This window comes from Eptatretus burgeri, chromosome 9, assembly GCF_056783735.1.
Source record: "Eptatretus burgeri isolate ZD-2024b chromosome 9, Ebu_testis_v1, whole genome shotgun sequence".
In the NCBI taxonomy this organism is placed as follows: domain Eukaryota; kingdom Metazoa; phylum Chordata; class Myxini; order Myxiniformes; family Myxinidae; genus Eptatretus; species Eptatretus burgeri.
The window spans coordinates 61137081-61143890 of NC_140969.1; the positions used below are offsets into that span (position 1 = coordinate 61137081).

At 43.9% G+C, this 6810-nt stretch overlaps 1 protein-coding gene across 2 annotated transcripts in view; it reads left to right on the forward strand.

Moving 5' to 3' along the window:
• The first annotated feature begins 661 nt into the window (after positions 1-661).
• GPR22 (G protein-coupled receptor 22) overlaps positions 662-6810 on the forward strand; it is a 183553-nt gene continuing 177404 nt past the window's right edge. The window contains exon 1 of one of the 2 annotated variants that reach the window (XM_085895315.1): positions 662-763. The gene's annotated coding sequence lies outside the window, so the exon portion shown is untranslated. Of the gene's footprint in view, positions 764-3888; positions 4487-6810 lie in introns of those variants that run through there. The other variant, XM_085895313.1, reaches the window with a different exon arrangement.

A 6810-nucleotide genomic window follows, 5' to 3' on the forward strand; every position in this document is an offset into this window, starting at 1 on the left:
CTATTCAAATGGAAGACCAAATACTGCATTGGAGTCATCAGAAGGAACCAGAATAAGTAAATAACAAAGATGGAGTAATCAGGAGGAACCTGAATAGGATTCCAATTTCGGCCGTGACCCCAGAACTCTCAAACCCATCCAGGCACAGCCAAGTGAGATTTACAGAAAACTTTCTGCAAGAATTCACTCCTCCTTAGACAGATAGATAACGAAAGGGAGAAATGAAGAAAAAGCAAGAATTGGAAGGAATAAAGAGAAATGTGAAAGGAACAAAGAACAAAGATGGCGGAAAGAACCCGGATAGATATGCAAGCATGACATTAGTTATTTGTGCCCATTGTTTGTGTCATTTATAATGTCCTTAAAAACAAAGTTTCCTGTTTGTAATGATTTTTAATTTTGTTTGACTGGCAGGCAAACAGTCGAAGAAAAATGATCTCATTCCTCGCTACACATGTGCGATCGGGCCAAATTCAGAGACAAAGTAATGTGAATCATCAAGCTTGTTTTCTGATTTTCTGATTCATGTTCCGATTTGTGTTCAAAATATAATATTGAATTTAAATGAGGCTGTTCCTCAATTATAAACTGAAGTCTGTAGATGGACAGACTTGAACCAATTGCTCAACGCCACTTTTCACTTTGCGTGCTTGTGGTACTCAGGAGGACTCTCAAGATGCAGGATGATGTGGCAGGCACATCTCGTTGGTCAGTATGCATGAGGCAGTAGTCGTCGTGGCACAAGGTTTCCAGTCTCGAAACGGTGAGGGAGTTTGTATTTGATAGTATTGTCCACTTGTAAAAAATGAGGCATCAGGACATGAGCAAGGATTTGTCGGCAATAATTTTCTGAGAACATTCTTGTAGATATGAGACAGAACAAGTTCAGAGTAAGCTTTGTCCCTTATTTTCATGGACAATCATTTTCTCCAGGTCATTGCCAAGGTGGTACCTGGGCAAGAGGCTGCATTGTTTTCAAGTAAATTGTACTGTTTTATCCTCGGGTCATGTGCTTTTTTGATATATGTTAGTCTTGCTTGTTTTGTAATTGCTGAAAAGCATGTTTATCGTGTTGTCATTAACATGTTCGCCATGCACCAAGAGACTGTGTTGTGTGTGTGTGTGTGTGTGTGTGTGTGTGTGTGTGTGTGTGTGTGTGTGTGTGTGTGTGTGTGTGTGTGTGTGTGCGTTCGTGCGCGCGCACACACCAGTATGTCTGTCCAGGCCATAACTTAAAATTTTTTTTTAACCAACTGGCAATTTGAGCTTATGTCATCAAATTTTCAACAAACCTTTATAATGAGAATATGGAGAAGAGTAATTCATAATTGGGTCAAAATGTCAAAGGGAAAAAGTCACATTGAGTACAAACAGGCAATATTAGACCGTCCACCGTGCAGCTCAAGACGGCCAGGTTTTGCAATCGCTTCCGTGTTTCTTTATTTGCTGTTTGAGCTTTTGTCATCAAATTTTCAACAAACCTTTATTGTGAGAATATGGAGAACACTAATTCATAAATTTAACATTTTTTTTTTTTAGCTGATGTCTTCATCGTTTAGTTCAAGTACAAAGCAGGCATGGATGGGCTTTGCATTTTGAGATGCTTTCTCGTTGTTGCTGCAAACCTAAGACCTTTGCAAGTGCAAGAATGTGCACGCGTGCGCGCGCGCACACACACACACACACACACACACACACACACACACACACACACACACACACACACACACACACACACACGCACTCACTGTACCAGTGATTAATACATAAAACAAGTGTCCCAGGTACAAATCCAAGATACAATACATGCTTGTGCATTGTCTCGTCATCTTGTAATTCATGTAAATATTTGCTGATGTCTTTGTCCTGGATGTGATATTGTTACGGGGCCGGGACATCGGCCGTGAGCGCGACTGCTAGACAGAGCCGCAAGTCGACTCGACTGATCGCCCGGAATTCAGATCGTACTTCTCCGGAAAAGTCCGGAGAAGACAGGTCCCTTTTAGAGTGAAATCCGCCAATGGGTAGACCACGTGGGGTAGGGTCGATTTCCACTTCAATTTACCTAAATACCCACATGGTCCAACTACTGGGGAATTTCACCCTCGAAGGAACTTGTACGAAACCAAGCCTCTTGGTGAGCTCGTTCCGTGTGCGATCCCGAGCAGTTTTAACTGCCGAGAACCGTCGGAATGAATTATCCTGCAACCATGGCAATGGCCAACTAATCCCTCACACATGACATGTTCAGTCAATGAAAGAAGGAACGCGGACTAGCTGAAAACATTTCACTATTGGGGTTTATTTATACTACAATGGGGAAATGAGGGGAGCACATAAAGCAGAGCTATACCGAATATGAGAAATGCAATGCAATTATATACAGCACACAAAGCACTTAACAGTTTTATACTTGTTAGACGGGCCCACGGACACACATACGCACACACACACACACCCAAGAAATGGTGGCTGATGCCTTTAATACGGACTTCAGCTCGGAGGGACAGATGAGCTGAAGCCCAGGACCTATCTGGGACCTTTCCACCTCATGTGGTCTTCCAACTGTTCGGACCAGGCACCAGCGAGGGTGAGCTGGTTCCAACCACCATGAGCCGTGATCCTTTCCGAGCTCCGGCAGATCACCTCGCGCTCCGGAACACGTGCTGGTGAGATGAGGCGCCGATCCTTCCCGAAGATGCGTCGCTTCCCCGAAGAACCACCGACCAAGATGAGGCCAAGGAGTCCCACCAAGCCGGGAACCAAGCAGAGACCACGAAGAGCTCCATGAACCAGACCACAAAGCAGAGCAAAAACCGAACCAGCACGTGAACAACCCCCCAATCTCTCGTGCCAAGCAGAGGGTCCCCTTCTTATCCCTCTCAGCCCACCCTCGCTTCCGGCATGACTCATTCGTCCTCGTGCGCCCCTCCCCCACCCCCACAACCACGGGTGGGGGCTGTTTACCTTGTTGAATCTTGGGATGGGAGGGTTCTTCTTCCTCTTTGCAGAGGTGGGGTCGTTATCCTTTGTTGTTGTTCTGATTGAACCCTCCTATTAAAATAAATCACAGCGCATTTACATAAATTTACCCATTAAACAATGGAAGGCGAGCTATCTATAGAACACGTACTTACTGAGATAACTGAGCTAAAGGACCTGAATATTGAGTGTGATGGATTTCCAAATTTGCAACGATATATGTCCAAGTTCCACCATGAACCTTAATGGAACAAAAATATCATAAAATCGAGCTGAAGAGGAATGCACCTTTAAATTTGCTTGATTGAAAGGGAGACATCATCTTGAACATTTCAAAATGGTACAAAAAAACGTCCATCTTAAGGGAAGGAGGTGGAGTGGGGGAGGGGGGGGACCCTTCCCTCAAACATTGGCTTATGGATGGTTTCTGAAGTTTGGTTGAAAATAAAACCGTTCAGACATTCACGACACACCTGGAGAATCTCTGCCAAACATTCCACTTTTATAAAAAGCTCTGTGTACGTGTATTAATATCTTCAAAACGAGATTCACAGCCATCGATATGATACTTCATGACCTCTTGATCCTTTCTCTCGGCATTTCATCAATTATCATCTCCAACGAATGTAATTTCGACGAACATTTCTCTTCACTGTGACAGCAATGAAAGGGAAATGGGGAGACGACGCGAATCAGATGGAGCCGTTTGATCCAATCTCACATCGATGTGCTCTTGCAAAGAGCCCTCGTCCATCACCTCACCTCACCAACGTAAAACAGACGCCGAGAGCGTGACGTTGGTCTTGAGATGAGGGCGAGATGCAGGTTCTGTGCAGAGAGTGGTTGCCAAAAATTGGATGAGGAGTCACAGGAATTTGATCGAAATATTATGGGATCGGTCGGAGTCCTGGATACCCGTTGAGTGCGCATTATCACGCTGCACATTTTTGGCATTCGGCACCTCTCTCTCTCTGCACACATAATTGCAATTTACGTGACCTGCAACCGAAGGATATCAGACAGATGAAGATGTTTTTTGAATGCTCGAGAGAATTTCTCTGGATTCTATATTTTTTTTAAAAATTTCTGTTCATCGAAGGTGTGTGCCATATAGCTGCGCAGAAATCAAGGTTGGTGTTCTCCTAGTATGGCAGAGCGTTGGATGTACGAATAGACAGAAAGATGGAGGGGAGGGAGGGGGCAGCCCCGTGTACACCGTGGGAACTCCGTGGGAAGCTGCTGCCCCCGCCGCAACATCGAGCTTTGCAGCGATTGCCGAACCTTGCATGAAGGACTCGCAACGGAAGGCTTGGCAAGCTCTGAGCGCACATTGAGCTCTTCAATTCACTCCCGTCCCATATAAAGAGAGCCCCATATAGTACAGACTCCGCAAGCTGTCCGGCGCATTGACGCTCACACGGGGGATGCCAAGGAGACTGCGGGTGCTGAACGTGAAGGTTATTGCAGGGGTCGCCTTACCAAGGAGCCCGTCGCAGCCGCACCGGTAAGTACCGCATTTGTCACTCCATCGATCCTCTTTACGCGCTCGACAACATCCTATTAAGAAGTATGAGAATTCAATTAAAATTGAATCGCGACAGCTCGGTGCAATTGCATGTTTGTGCGAAACCCACCTGCGCTCGGTATGAAAAGGAATCTTGATTTCTTTTGATTTCCAGTACTGTGTGTGTATCCCCACTCGTGGGGGTTGTTGCATCTACCATGTGGATGTTGGAGCACCTTGTGTGGACAACAAGCCGCTCAAACTCCCAATGGCACTAAAAAGGAAAAGCTTGAACGCTTTGTACTGTTGATGCTGATTAAATACGCGTCCGGTTTGAAAACTACTTCGCAGGTATTTTGGAGGAAAAGCAAATTGCTGGATGTGATGCTGCACCGGGGTTTGTGCTGAGGCTTGTGAGAAATGATTCAATGACCTCGCTTTGCCTTTGCAATCATTTGGACGTGATTTGCATTGGTAGAAGTTGCAATTGAGATGCGAAATTGCTGCCGCGGGGAGATACAGTGGGAAGAAGCTGATACAAGCAAGGTTGTGGGTGGGGGGTCAGCATCTCACAAGGATAGGAGGGGTCCATATATTACATAGCGTACAGGAAATGGGGAAGGGGGAGTGTGTGGTTGCCCATGCGTTACAGAGAGCTTCGGCGGAGAATGGGATGTCAAAAACTGTCATACGTAATATATGTACAAGTTGTAGCTGGTAAAAATGGGGGAAAGAGCACTCGAGGGGTGGTAGGTTGGTAAAAATGGGGTCATGACGCTCATGTAACGATGGGAAAACTATCACTTATTCATGCAGTTTGTTCTTAAATTATAATTTTGTATTTATTTGTTTTGCCCTCTTAAAGGCTTTGGTTAAATAAAATCCAGGTAAGCGTCGAAAAATAAAAAACAAAAAAAAATATCCAATTTATTTCCCCTCTGTCTGCTGGGGAGATAAAACGAGCAAACTTGCTAAGAGGGAAGCTGCTGTCGCATAACGCGGTCTGCGAGTGTGATCTGAAGCGGCACTGCACAATTTTATCAGCCGCACACACGTGAAGCATTGTAATTGTTGCTGCCTACTTGGTATGCCGACCCGGGCGACTTTGAGGAGGCACAGCTGTGCTTCTCGAGAATCATGCAAACATCAAGTTGGTCTATCAGCAGGTGCACCTTCTGGTAGTGTACGTGTACGTTTGAGCGTGCGTGCATGTCGTATGTATCTATATACAGTATATATAGTATATACACTAGAATATAAGACTTGTCAATTTGCTGATGGAATTACCAATCTTTGCTGTGATGGCTAATCAATAGGGCAAGAAGAAAACCGATTCATGGGAGTGCAGGGATAACCAGTGTCGCAAGTTGGTATTTGCAGTTTCACCATGTACCCATAAAAAAATATATATATATTTTTTTTCCTATCACAAACCTTCCCGTGAGTTACCTGAATCCACCGTCGTTGGATTTATTGAAATCCGTTAATCCGTTCTCAAGTTATAACACAACAAACAGGCAGGGCTCCTTTTATTATATTGTAGAACAGTCGTTTTGTGTCCAGACTTTGATATGTTCTGAAATGGATCGATAGGAATTTTTCACATCTTTGTCTCTGAAATGAACGATTTACCTTCAAGTTTTGTGCCTTTTCCATGACGTCATTTGACTTGTACTTGCAGAGGAAATGTGTTGCTTTGCCTATATATTATGCAACAAGAATTATGATGATATAATGAGGAAATCATTTTGTTTTCGTCCTTCACTCGACATCGCAGTGATGCTTGCACAACTGCATGAGCTAGAACTTTGACACAGGTGAACTTTATTCATGCTACATCTATGCCAATTTGTAATATATGCACCAAACTCAGTGTTGTAATGGTGAGAGCATCTGCTTTGAGTCCGGGAGGTCGGTGATTCAAACCCTGGGTGAGTCATACAAAAGACTTTTCTTAAAAAGTGTACATGTACATATGAGTGTGTATTAAATTTGTCCTGTATTAAATGTATTATAATATGTACTGCTTCCTTGCTTGACGCTCAATATTTGGAATGATAAAACCAGGATAAACTAGAACATTTCTCTTCAAGTGAGAAGCACTCGGTAGAACGCATACCTCCACCACACAATTCCTGATCCACAAGAACATATCAAGCCCATTACATTTTTGAATATAATGCTCATGTCGTTTTTGGACCTGTCCCTCAATGGTGAAGAATCACTTAAAAAAATCAAATAATTCCCGAATTCAGATATTCACCAAAATCAAATCAATTTGTCCTTGTCACGCACCCAACCTGTCTACCAAGTTTCATCCGAAT